We start from the raw sequence: 15,340 nt of genomic DNA, 5'->3' as shown, positions 1-15,340 counted from the left end.
TGCCGAGACCAAACCCGTGATCTGCAATGCACAGGGCAGTCGACCAAAACGAACGCACCGAGAAACGACACCACTCTGGTTGCTAAGGAGACCGCGACGCCTGGCGTTCCGCCCCCTTGGTTCACAACGTGGATTTTAGTGTGGTAGAGTAAATACTGCAAGAAGCGGATGCGACGTTTAACTGTCATATAACACCACCAAGAAGGGAGACTTGCTTGACCTGCAGATTAGGAGAACATTCCATCCTATTGAGTCAATTTCAATCCAGGTTTTCATCAGTCAAGTTCATATACGAGAAGAGTCCATGACCTCTACAAGTTGACAAAGCAAGCCAGTTTCGGATAACATTTTAGGCCTAAATACCAAAACTATCATTATCGTCTTCGTGGCCATACAACTCGTGTGGTTTATGTATTAAAGATAAAATAAAAAGAATGGTTCGGGCCTTATTTCCTTGAAATTTGCATTAAACAGTCTTTCTTTTGTAATATTTTGTAAAAAGAATATTTTCTGTTAAACTTTTTTTATATATTGGCAAGTAATGATTGTAATGGTAAGATTTAAAAGAAAGCTCAATAAATTAACTGTACTGGACCTTTCTTGTACATTGGATTTTTTTTTCAAACAGACCATGATCAAGAAACGACAACAACTTAGGCCCACATGAAAAGAAAAGCAAATTAATAATATGACAGCAAACTTCGAGTATACAGATAATAGAATAAAACTAAGACCAAGCGTCCAGTTTTCCAAATTCATGTTCCGATCGTTGGATGATATATTCTTTCTCGATCTCCCCTCTTCCAAACAATGATTTCAAAACACTCTACATTGTTTTCATTTTCTTTCCAATATAATCGGTTGTTAAATCTTTGATAGTTCATTATGTGCCAAATTAGTTCTTTGTTGGCATTACAACATCACTGGATAGTACTGTGGTCGATAAAAAAAAAATCACAAAATATTACTTGTCACTTCCAAATATTTCACTAAATTTCACGTTTCAGTATTTCTTAAAACGAAGAATATCATAAATTCTTATTGTAAATCATTGATTTAGAACAGTCGGAGGGCAATGACTAACCTTGTTTACGATTAATAGACTATTTTGTTCGCTTTCGATCGTGACCTCAAAACGATTTCATTGCGTGGATAAAACCACAATCACATTGTCAGTCTCCATTCAATTAAACATTAATTGCCGCAGACCTCTACAGTGAGTACAAAAAAAAAACGATCAAGATTAAAAAGTAATTACGAAAGCAAGGTTCTCCTGACCTACTATGATAATAATTAAGAGTATGAAAGGATATCGCACAGATTCGGTATCAATAAGGTATATGGACAGTATTGTTTTCAGTAATAATTAGTAGTGATTATATATTCTAGAATAATTAGCCCTATAAATAGATCAAGTGATACTCTGAATTTACACAATGCAGCCTTTGAATCATTCGCTTGGGCTATAGCAATTAGAATTAGAGAACAATGATTATGTAATGTTAAAATACCACCTCAAAGAATAATTTTCAATCTTGTCGCCATCACTTTTCATTGTTTATCTTTTCTTTTTTTGATACTCTAAATGTAACTATTTTTCTTTTTATTTCATCAATTCCTATGTCACGTGATCAGGAGGGCCATGCGTGCACGTTCCACTTGAATCTTTCAATCAAGAGTTCTTGATCCACTTTGAATATGGGCTTCGTAACTAGACAAGGATGATCCATTGCCACCACCATGCTAACATTGGCTAATTGCGGTTGGATTTCCTCCTACATGACCGTATCTCAGATCAACATCATCCATGTTTTGCATGTTACCCGATAAGAATCGAATGATGATCATTGTTTTGTAAGATACCGCAGTGGCAAATTGCCCCGAGGCTCTTGTAAAATTGGTGAAGTGATGGGATCGATCGTTCGATGAAAAGCGGAGGTGGAAAGTTGTATTGAATCGGTGCTAAGGAACATTTGGATGACAAGTTTTTTATCGATTAAGAATGGAGGGATAATGGGAACATAGTGGAAAGATGGGAAGAAAAACAAGAAGAGGAATGTGAGCAAAGAAAGTTTAGATTATGATAACTATAGGTGTCACACCTGTAATTAGTTTTTTAAGAAATCATATAAAATAAAGAATGAATTGAGCATGTAAAAGGACACATTTTTACTATTAGCAGATAGGAAATATAATTTATGTGACATTTCATTATCTGACCATCAAAGGTATGTTGACCGCTTAATTTTGGAAAGAAATTCTGTGACGAGATCTCATCCATAAACAAACAAAATTTATTTCATAGCTCCGTTTCTTCCCCCAGTCAGATTCATTCCCATTTGTGAAAAGGGGTTGCCATCCCTATAGAATCAGTGCAGGGACATCCTTGATATGAGCTATCAGTATATCAAATTGCAAATTTTGGGAATGGGATGGAACGAATTAATAGTTTTTGCCTTCTTGTGAATGTTGTTGCAACTAGATGTCGGACAAATCAATTGAGAATTATACAGAAAAAAAAATGAAAGTGTATACCTGTGTATAAAGGATAGATAACTGTAATGCATGGGCGGACATCTCTCCCAAGAGGTAAGGGGGACCAGGGGCGGATCAAGGATTTTTCCCCCGAAAATTTTGACAAGCAACAAAAAAAATGTTGTCACTCAAAATGTAAGGTCATTTCGTCCAAAATAAATTTGACAAGCAAAAAACAAACAAAAAACCCGTCCCAAATAAATTTGACAATGATGTATTTTTTCCATCATAAAAGACCACAAATAGTAGGGGAACATTTTATATTGTGCCACCCCCTTTCCATATGGTACGGGGACGCGTTCCCCTGGGATTTCCGCCCATGCTGTAATGAAAGAGCAGTGGGAAGCATTATACCACGAGCTTAATTGGTGTAACTAAATAATTTTACTTACAAATTTGAGATTTTGTACAACAATGTACATTAAACACTGCTATGTCGATTTAGAAGTACTTATTCCGATTATACCTCAAATAAACATTAAACCGTTAATTAAAAGTAATAAAATATCATGAAAATAAAAATAACAGAGCTATCAATAATTTGGGTTGGATAAAGAAACTTTCTATCGACTATACACCCACAGAACTCAACCCCCCACTCTGGACTCCAGTCGAGGCAGCGTACAAAGACAACGAATATATGACAGTTCCCCCCCCCCCCCCCCCCCCCAAAAAAAAAAAAAAAAAAAAAAAAAAAATCAAAGTAAATGTGGGAATATGGAAACAGATTTTGATCAACACAATGGTAATACAATTGTTATGGATAATGTTTACTAAATATTGCTTTAGATTGTAGCATTGCAATGAAAAGATAAACACGCGTTTTTTAAGACAAAGACGGTTTTAATATATATCATTGAATGATCTTGGTTGGTAAGGAGAAATAAATCGATGAGAGCAAAACATTTGATTAATTCAGACATATCATTCTGGCTCTGACTAATAATTTATACAAAAACTCGGCACGTCAGAGAAACATGTACCACCACATGCGAGTGAAAACAAAAGAAAGCATACTCTTATCGAGGCGATTTCGTCGTTTTTATAAGGTTACCATGACGCACAAAGCGTATAAATTGGACAATATTAATGTCTCAGACAATTGTATTAATCATTAATCAAATTAATAATGATCTTGTTTATCCAAGCTACAAATCACGTTATCAGGAATAATGTAATTGTAATGAAAAACAAACAAATATCATATCACTATTTTACCCTGAATTATTAAGAATCAAAGTGTAACATTATTTGTTCAGAGATTTGTTCAGACGTGATAGATGTCGTTTTTTTTTTTTTTTTTTGCTTTTTGTGTTTGTTTTTCTATTTTCTTGGCGGCATTTCTGCATTCACATAATAGAACAAATTATATATAACATGTAATATACACAGAGCATTGATTCATGAAATCAACAATATAATCTTAAACATAAAGGAATCATAACAATGATATTTCTAAAGTAAAAAAAATGTAGTTAATGTACTGCTATCGTGAGGCGTCAAGCTTGAAATCAATGGCGTCCTTATCGGTGGTTTGTTGCCATGGAGACAGCCAGGGTGTATAATCTCCTTATCTCATTTGTGTTCAAATAGTGAGGCTCGTTACTGTATAGAAGATATAGATAAACTATATTTGCCTACAAGTCCTCAAAGATTGAATTATCCAACAATCAATTGTTTCCCTTTCCAAACGGGGCATATAATGCAACATAATGATTGGAATATAACGCAGAACAAAAGTTCTACATTGCAAATGTAATTGGGCAATCATCTTCTTCGGGATCAATTAAAATATGGTAAGAAAGCTCACTTGCCTGCACTATCATTGAAAAGAATTATCCAACTTGTTTACGAACACTGATGTGGTAGAATTCCACATTTTTCACGTATTAGTCAGATAAAATGGTGAATCCATTTTGTTTACATCACAGGACTTCTGCACATAACAATACCATAAATATGCTACACTGCAAGCACGGTGGCTACATTAATGAGTAAATAGTAATACTTTGTAAACTCGTTGACGATGAAAATATCACGGATGGGGGGTGAGAGAAAAGGAGACCTAAATCTTTAAAGTACACTAAATAAACAAAAATACGAACAAGGGTTCTACATTGGAGAGTTCTTGAGAATTGCCAATCTATTGATACAAGTGCATTGAGAAGCCAGACTTATGAATAGAAAAAGGGCGTCATGTTGGGTGATAGCTAGATCGAATCATTGGGTGAATCGGATTGTAAAGTCGTAGAAAGTATTGTGATAATACAAAGGGGTCGGCCCTGGAAACCATAAAAAATAGCAAACAGAGGGAAAATAGAAGCCATGTGAATATTTTCTGGAGAAACTGTAAGACATAAAACCCACACGGGGCTCATAACCTCCCAAATCAGAACAATTTTCTTGATGTCATCAATATAATGGGGCGTTTCATGCTGAATACGCGCGGAAGGAATATATACTACCTCTTTTGATGGGTGTACTTTTAAAACTCTAATTGATCATTAAAATGTAGTTGAAATGGTTGAAATATATAGAATACCATCCGATATACATGACACTTGAACCTTCACCCTATATTCATTTATTTCTAACATGTCTAAGGGGTAATCTCCCCGGTATATTAGTATTATTAGTGTTTTTTTAAATCAATGTTTAGATAAAGGAAATGTGAACATTTAATTTTGATTTTAAAAAGAGTAAAAGCAACTTAGTGTTTTATGATATAAATCAAACGCTCTTGATTTATTTTCAATGTTTAGCCACTGCCTTATAAGGTATCCCAATCAGATAGCATACTATCTAATTTGAAAATTAACTTGTTTTGTTGTTTGTTCCGTTTCACGACAAATATCGATTATGAAATCAATATAATCTAAAAGAAAAGCAGCCCTCCACTGAACAGCACGGCAAGTGAAACACTCCTGGCCAAAATGATATGCAAATGATTTTGGATTGTTAAAGAAACTATCAATTTTATAGGGGCTGGTAATTAATCATAAAATAAAATATTATAGAGATGGGTGTTCGCCATCAAATGTCCTTTTTCATTGACAATGTGTTCGTTCATTCTGTTAATAATGAATTAATCATATTACTTTATAGTTTACTGGGCGGATTTCGTGGCGGGGGAGGGAACAGTATAAATGACCATAGCTCGGGGAAGTGCGAAAGCTGGGGCACCCCAAGATTTAACGGGGGGATGCGTGTATTATTCATATAGGCAGTACCCCTGGAAATTATGCTAAAGAGCAGAAATTTAATCAAAATTACCTTTATTTGTAGCGAACCAACCCTCTTTCTTTTTGTTTGTCAATTTTTTTCCGGACCGAAATCACCTATATTTTGTAACGAAGCTTTTTTTTTGCTCATCAAATTAAAACCAGCACCCCCTGTGAAAAAAATCGTTACCAGGGCCCCGAAAGTGCCCCGGAAGTTTTAACATTTTTACCATTGACCTTTTACTGAAACCCAAAACTTGTATATTATTTCATGATTGTTAGGTCTGCCTTAAAATGGTCTTGCTTGGTGTCTTTCGATTTATCGGATACTGACCGTCCCCACCATCCTCCACGAAAATAATGTTAGAAATAAATGATAGTGATGGTAATGATGACGATCATGATGGTAGAAGAAGAAGAAGAAAAAGAAGAAGAAGAAAAATAGTATTAATAATAATGACGACGATAATGATGGCAGAAGAAGAAGAAGAAGAAGAAGAAAAGGAAGAAGAAGAAGACGGAGGAGGAGGAGAAGGAGGAGGAGGAAGAAGAGAAGAAGAAGAAGAAGAAGAAGAAGGAGGAGGAGGAGAAAGAAGAAGAAGAGGAAAATAGGTGAAGATGAAAATGTGATTGCAAAAACGTATTAAATTATTTTGTAATCAATTAGATCCATGATAAATCCGTCCAGCATATGTTTAATAACAAATAGACAAATTTTCAATGGAATCCTTTGCAGGGGGTATATTTCACCCCTGCATGATCACCAATAATTTATGCTAAGGATCCAAAGCTTTGATTTATTATGTACCATGTTGGTGGTAAATGGTTTTATTGATCATGTTGTTAGTTAGAAAAATCAATCATGCGCATTGAGTTTTAAGATACTCTGGCTAGTTGTTGTTTGTAGACTGTGACATAATCAAATTTAGATCCACATTTTTTAATACACGATATTGATGACTTATATTATTTCTTATAACTTTATAAACATCATGGCCCTGGAAATCAGGGGTGCTGGTGTGTTAAAAGCACACTAAGATTTTCTGGGGTGCTTCGTATGGTATAAACCAAAGGCAGCACCTCCTGGAAATCAGGATAGTATGCTAAAAAGCAGAAATTTGTCCGAGATCACCTTCATTTTGAAGAGAACCCCCCCCTTTTTTTTTGGGGGGGGGGGGGGAGCTTTTCATTTCTCCCCAAACAGCAACCCCCTCTTAAGAAATCGGTCTCAGGCCCCTGCTTATAAACCATTTACAACGACACAGAATTGATTTATAAATACGTAACAACTTTTATTTGATATCTTTAGATCACTGATTACAAGAAAATAAAAACTATTTCTTTTCCTATGAAATATTCTCTTCATGATAGCCTGGAAAATATGTTGGCAATCAATTAAAAACTATACATGATTTACTCTTCGGATTCAAGTCTGGAAAAAATAACATATTATATATTATTTTCTTTTCTATGTGATTGTTTTTATATTGTAGGAAAACAAATGGTAACACAATGATAACATTACATGTGTGTATAAGATGTTTTAAAAATATAACTCATGAATTCAAGAAATCATTTTGCACACAGTCTACACATATGACTTTACTTAAATATGGAGTCTTCGTATGATGCCGAGAGTTTCCCCCTTATTATTCCGAAATTTGTCCGAATAAATGTTTTATGACCCCTTCGTCAGCGTATGCATTACATTAAAAAAATGATTAGATCGTATGACGTATCTGAATAGCCTATTTTCTTTCGTGAAATATTATGAAACGTTACACCTTGATTACGTTAATGTGAAAACTGTGAACGAGGGTCTCTCACTCACCCCCCCCCCCCCCCTCCAAAAAAAAAGAATAATAATCTTACGACTTTACGAACGACTGCATGTATGAAACGTTTTGTCTTTCCATTCTTTCTTTCTGTTTTTGCATAAAATACTAAAACAAAATCTCACGAAGCGGGATTGAATACAAAATACAGAGACTGGATTTCAATTGAGCTGATGGGGATCATGATGACTGAGAAACTGATTTAGTGCTATACAAGGGCCGGTCATTTTTATTTTAAGTCATGGGTATATTGTATATATATAATTACTTTTCAACAGATGATGAAAGGACTTTTTGCAATATTTCATGGATTATATTATTTAACAAATTATTGATACATTCTTGCATGGAAAGAAGTGATCAAAGATGAATAACCAATTATAACTCATTTTAGTACGAATATTCAATGATATTGTGCTAATTCCTCTATTTGGTATCGAATGAAAGTTATTATATTCATCATATTTTCATTCTTTTTCTAACTCTTACCAACTGTAGTTAAAAGAGACATTATGTGTTTAAAGTTATACTGTCTTATGATGGGCTCATCAGATATGGGGAAACCACTCCAAAGTACCAAATAAGACGATTTCAACGCGTTGACATTAACTGTCATTATATTCTAAATGCTAGATTCAAACATTCAGTAATACTTTAATTAATGTGCCTACTTTTTAAAATATTTGAATAAAATGATGCAGATTTGTAATTTTGTTTGTTCCATTGTCAATAATTCATATAGCATTGAAGAAAAATAATGAAAAGAATGTTTTTTACATCGATAAAAAATTAAAAACTTACAGATTTAGCTCTTGGGAATGTTTCGCTTCTTTTTCTTCTTTCTTTCCTGTTTCGTTTTGCCTCCAGGTAACCCCCTGTAAGTGAAGCCACAGGACCAGTTCTCGTATAGTCAGGTCGGGCTGGCAGAGGAGCATGGGGTAACCTCCATTCCTCGGGATACTCGGGCCAGTTGCCCTTGGCAAGTCGAGCTCTGGCTCTGGCAATGGCTTTTTGGTATGTGTTATCCAACCAAGATGCTTTGATCCGCTTCGTCACAAAATGGATCGACTGTTTCTGTCCTTTATTTTTGCCAGATTTGGAATCATGGATATGATCGTCCTCTTTGAAGGAAACGACGAGAGGATTCCGGCGCTCGACGTCCGACTCAACGCCGTCGCCGGCATCATCCTCAATCCCATGGTCGTGGATACTGTCAGCGATCACAGGATTTTCATCCAATGTGATGACTGTTCCATCATCTCGGGTGTTCAACTTGAGGACACTCTTGTTCTTGGAAGCTCTTGATGCTACAGAAGTGATCTCTGAAGCCACTGCAATCGGGTCCACAGAGCTGTAATCGTCAGCCGAAAACCCGCTATCGCTCTCATAATTTCGCTCGTGGTAGGCTACGAGTTGGCTCATGGAAGGATTGAGCAACGCCATATCTCTCCCCAACAAAATCCTCCACAAAATTATTTCTTCTGAAACTGTCCTACATCTCGTCGATCTTTACCCGTTCTCCATCGCAAATAATACCTCTATGTCAAAAATATCGAATTATGATTTGAAGCGAAATGCCGGTTGCTTATATTATTCTCTCTCCACTACTTTGCGACGGTCGGTGAACAGTTTGCAAACACGGTGTAAAACACTGGATTGTCCCCATGGAAGTTTTTCACAATGGGCCTCCTAATCGTCATAGGCCGATTGACATACTCTATTGAATATCTTATTGTGTTCCTTTGCTTACGTTATCATTGATCTTTGCCCGGAGTCTTCACTGGAGCTTGGAGTCTGAGAAATGGCGGAGACTGGTGACCTATCATTTCTCATCCCATAAACATATCTACGTTATATATCCGTTATCCTTCCATATATCTGTGGCACATGACTACAATCATATTTATTTACACCATAACATATATATTTCTTCTTCAAAGTACTGTTATCATTCCACATGATCGTGGAACATGGCTAAAATTATATTTATCACACCATGAGCATATCGTGTTTATACGTTAGGTATATCCTGCAATATCTCTGGCACGTATGATCCTCATGACTAAAATCATATTTACAAAAATATCGTTATATCAACGAACCGTGAAATAAGTACGCTTATGTCCGTATTATTGTTGGTTTTAGGAGATATTGTTCAGTGAAAAGTCTGGATTATAGAAACTTTTAAATCACTCTTTGCATTGAACACCACTCAATCCCCCGTTCAGCCCCTTGTTTTTTATCATTGTTTATTTATTATTATCATTATGATGATGATGATAGTAATGATGATGATGATGATGTTGATGGTGATGATGATGATGATGATGATGATTATGGTGATGATGATTATAATTATTATTATTTTTGATATTATCTATATTATTGTCTCCGTGTATCTGTAAGTTGACTGATTGAAACTTTACCTAATCAACCTTAGCTAAAGGCCTTCGCACACTTTACGACTGGTCAACGATCCGATTATGAAACAAATCGCATTTTCTTACTTTCTGAAAATGTGGATGAAAAGTATCCTTTTTATCTGAGGTTCATATAATATCAACTGTGATAACGACATCAATTTTGAATGATTGTATAAGTCTCTATTTTTTCATTATTATCCAAATTAGTTTCAATACGTAGACAATCGTACGATTGCTATGGCGTCATTGCTATATTCATATCTCTTTTATTCGAATAATGATGATAGCATAAACACAAATTTGAATGTAGGTATTCGTACGACGATTTAGAACGTTACGCGATAAGATCACGTTCCATGTGACAATATTCGTTGTTGATCAGGTCGCACCTCAATCGTAAGGTGTCCGATGGCGTTTATTACCAACGATAGTTGGGGTTTAATGGGGGTCGCTTTCGTTGGTGTAACTGATCATGAGCAGATAGGGGGCGTGTCTTAAATATTTCATCCTGCATGCCAATATTCGTCCTCCTATGCCCTATACCATGTGAAATACAAATGGATTTTCCAAAAATGAAAATAAATTATTTTGCAAATTGCTACCATGAATGATCAATACATGCCAATCCCCTCTTGATTTTAAAAACTGCGAAAACTGCTGCATGTATTTATTCATTTATTTATTTATTTATTTGTTTATTTATTTATTTATTTATTTATTCATTTATTTATTTATTTATTTATTTATTTATTTATTTATTTATTTATTTATTTATTCATTTATTTATTTATTTATTTATTTATTTATTTATTTATTTATTAATTTATTTATTTATTTATTTATTTATTTATTTATTTGTTCATTCATTTATTCATTTATAAGAACATATTTATTCAGATACAACAAATCAGCATAAAACTGTTTCTCATCAATGACCTAATGAAAACATAAAGAACAACAAAAATCATCATATCATGCATAAAAATAAAGTCAAAATCTGAGTCAAAGATAACAATGCTTAGTAACATAAAAAACCCAAATATTTTTACTTAAATGATAACATAAATAAAACTGAAATTATTAAGTTATCAAAGCGGAACATTTACTTATTATAAAACTACTAATTGTATAATTTATTCACTGATAAAAAACACTGAAATGATAGTAACGAAATAATTATGGCATTATAGGAAATACATAGAAAATCGGGTGAAACAATAACAATAAAGTATGAATGTATGTCTAAAACTATAAAATATCAAATGGTTAAGATCATAACAAATAAAAGCAACGTAACATCAATATTAAAGAGGAATAAGGGAATTGCACATTACAATAAAAAATGTAAGTTAGGGATAATTTAGACAAAAACATTGGATTACAAATACTATCCGGAAAGAACTGAAGGGTATAGGAATATCGGTAATAACATGAAAAGTATGGAAAGATGAAAATAGAAATGCATTCATGTATGCTCGTAATAATTGTGTATGACAGCCAAGGGCGGAAATCTTTCCCGAAGGTAGGCGGACCAGGGGCTGGAAAAATTGAAAAGCAAAAAAAAAAAGTTTATCACCCCAAATGTAAGGTCATCTAAAAACAATGTTTTATTTCGATTTTAAATGATGTATTTCTTTCCATCATAAAAGACCAAACATAGAAGGGGGACATTTGATATTGTGTCCCCCCTAGGATTTCCGCCCATGATGACAGCCAATGTGAGGTGAAAATTGACATAGTATCATAATATTTTTTTAAAGGATAATTTGAAAGAATTTACTGAATCTGCATTCTTAAGTGAATCTGGCAAATACGATGAATAGGATTACCAATGATAAGATGAATTTAATAGCACCACTTATCCCAAGTCATTGTTTGGAAATGCTCGATAATTTCATTACTGAATAGAACAAATAATCTCGCTCGGTCACTGCACTCCCTCACACACTAGTACCTCTTTATGCCTACTGCAGATCATTTTCATGTGTTGTCAGGCTGTGTTGCCGATTAAAATGTTAAATTTCAATGGTGAATAAAAGAAAAAAAATATTGCTCGGTCGCTACACCCCTTACCCCTCGCACACTTTGACATCAACACGCTAATTGCATTTGAAAAAAGTGGGGCTGTTATAACCTCCCAATAAATATCTTGTGATAAACAGTTTGATGTAATCAACAATGAGTCTATTATAACTGGTCTATCATTTTTTTTTTGGGGGGGGGTGAGGAGACGGTCCCATTATTTTTTTCCGTATTCATGCCATATACCGAAATTCATTATCAGTGGCTGATCCAGGTGGGGCACATCCGGCACATGCCCCACCCCCCACCCCCATTGAGAGCCATGATTTTTGTTTACTAGTGTAAAATGTCGTGCATAGGCCAGTGAAGGCTTTTTTATTGGCTCGTTGAAAATTTTCTGAACAAAAATGCCCCCCCCCCCTGATAAATCCTGGATCCGCCCTGGTCGTAATTATGGCGCTTTGATCATACCTCATACCAATGACAAAAATATTAAACGAAGAAAAAAATTGATATGTGACAAACGTTGTTGTAGCTCGATTTTTACAAAGTGCGATTTTTTTTGTATTACGGTGAAAATGGTAATTTGAATGTGATGAAAATGTTGAACTTTCCTGATCAAAGAGCAATAGGTACGGCACCGAGAATAGTCACCTTTCAGTCCGTTGAAATTATGAAATCGTGTTTATAGTGCTTAAAAATGCACCCCCTGCACTGTTACTGATTCAAATTTCTGCTAATAATAATTTGGTAGATCCTTTCTAATCAGGTTATAGATCCTATAATCTATGTGGAAATACTACTTGATGATTTCAATTTCAATTCAAGTATTTCATTCCGAATACATTAAAGAGAACACAATGAAAAACAATTATATACAGACAATTTTTTTTTTAAATCAAAGATATCAACAGAAAATCGGCAATATCATCAGAGGTAATGATAAAAATGATAAAATAAGGATTGGTGCATAGTCATGACAATAAAGTTGAAATAAATCGATGAAAATGGGGAATGAAAATAATATGCAGTATATGGTATGGATGCAACAATTATCAAATAATAAGTAAAAATAAAAGTCATAGAACCCCCCCTCCCAAAAAAAAAAAAAAAAAAAAACGAAATAAAACTAATAACATGAAACAAACTTCAAAGTAGAACAGAAAAAACAAACAAAGAGACAAAACCATGCTAATAAAAATTCAATGAATGTTCAGTAATTTATCTTTATATTGTCTTTTAGAAGTATTATTAAATTATATGTTAAATGTGCACATGTCTAAACTATATAACAATAATAATAATAATATAGAGTGTTTCTAACGCGCCAAATCCACATTGATTATGTGCTCAAGGCGCTGACATATACTTGGTATATTATTATTACCCCGGCTGTAGCTGAGCGGCCATATAGGCGCTGAAGCATTCAAGGAATAAATCCTACCGGGTACCCATTCACCTCACCTGGGTCGAGTGCAGCACAATGTGGATAAATTTCTTGCCGAAGGAAATTAAGCCATGGCTGGGATTCGAACCCACGACCCTCTGTTTCAAAGTCCGAAGACTATACCACTGGGGCCGGTATGTCGGTATGTCATATCGAATGTTTAGATCTATCATTTGAGAAGGTCCATCTGTGGAATTTGTTAAATTATCTTTGAAATGAGAACAAGGTAGGGCGACAGACTATTTGTGTGGTATAGTTGCAGGGAGGAGCCGAGGCATTATGGTCTGTTTTTACATATACGATTGGGTATTTTGCTAGAATGATTAATTTGCGTGAACTGCTAGAGTATGTGTAGTCCCAAATTGCATTACAATAGGAAAGATGGGATAAATATGAGCATTATAAGGAGTAAGTAATATGTAACTTGGCAATTAATATTTCAAACGATTCAAGATTCCAATAAAACGTGATATTTAAACAGATACCGCGAAATTATTTGATCATTCTAAATTAGATTGTTTGAAATCATTCCTAAAATCTTAACTGGAAATCAGGAATTTTGGACAAGATTTTAATTAGAATATCAATATAAGTACAAACATTAATACATTAAGTACAAACATTAGGTACAAACATTGATCATGAAGAAGTGACGTATCATCAGCATAAAAAAGACAACATTCATATCAAATGAATTTACTGGGCGTTGTGGCGTGCGCCTGTAATCCAAGCTGTGGGGAGTTACAAATTGATGCAGAGGTTCGAGGTTCGAGCCCTGGTCACGTCTTTCGGATGGTGACGTTAAAGGTCGGTCCCAGACGTAAATAATCATATCTGATTGATAAACTCAAATACACACACACAAATGCATTTACGAATCTGATTCCTCGAGATATGGTGCCTTTGTTACTGCCCAAAACTAATACTCAATTAATTTATCTATCAATTCATCTCAACTAGCCACTCATTAGACCACTTATTAAACAAGGATTCTTAATCAAAATTTTAATTTACTCCAGGATAGGCCCCATAGAAAATTGACCAAACCTTGTTTTTTCATATATACAATATTCTTTGATGGTTTCTTGTCAATTCGAGGGTGCTGATTACGAATCTGAATGATGCCACTCGTGTAACATTGAGCATTTTCCGCAAATTGGCAAAATCCAATATGGCCGCCAAAATATGCAAATTACCCATAAAAATCATAAAATTGATTTTTGACAAAAAATTATTTTCTAGGTATTCAAAATGGCCGCCATAGACCCCTGTATTCTATATCATGTACAATATGAATGGGGAAAACTAAATTTCACAAAAGTGAGCGCTAAATGCAAGTAATTGTGATTTTTAGTGAAATAATGGATGAAAATATGATTGCTAACGAAATGTATCATTTGTTATGTCATGTACGTATAAATGATGCATTTTAATATTCAAAAAGCCACCAAATGCCCTGACAGTATTATGTACAATGTTAATGGGGACAAAAGAAAATCACAAGAGTGAGTACTAAAAATGTATATTACTAGTATTAAGATAAGCGAGTGGAATACTGGGTAAAAACATAATTTTTAACGAAATATAAATGCAATTTATGTGATAAATGCTGTATTTTGACATTCAAAATGGCCGCCATAGGCCCATTTACATTTATTATTTACAATGCGATTGGAGAAATTAATTTTCACAAGAATAAAAACTATAAAATGCATGTGATTGTGATCACCGAGTAAAATAATGTCTGAAAACATGTTTTCTAGCAAAACATATCATTTCTTTTGTCATGCATGAGATAAATGCTGTATTGTGAAATTCAAAATGGCCCTTATAGGCCTTACAGTATAATCTACAATG

The sequence above is a fragment of the Lytechinus pictus genome, chromosome 1 (assembly GCF_037042905.1).
Source record: "Lytechinus pictus isolate F3 Inbred chromosome 1, Lp3.0, whole genome shotgun sequence".
Lineage (NCBI taxonomy): Eukaryota > Metazoa > Echinodermata > Echinoidea > Temnopleuroida > Toxopneustidae > Lytechinus > Lytechinus pictus.
Note: the sequence above shows the minus strand (reverse complement) of the source record.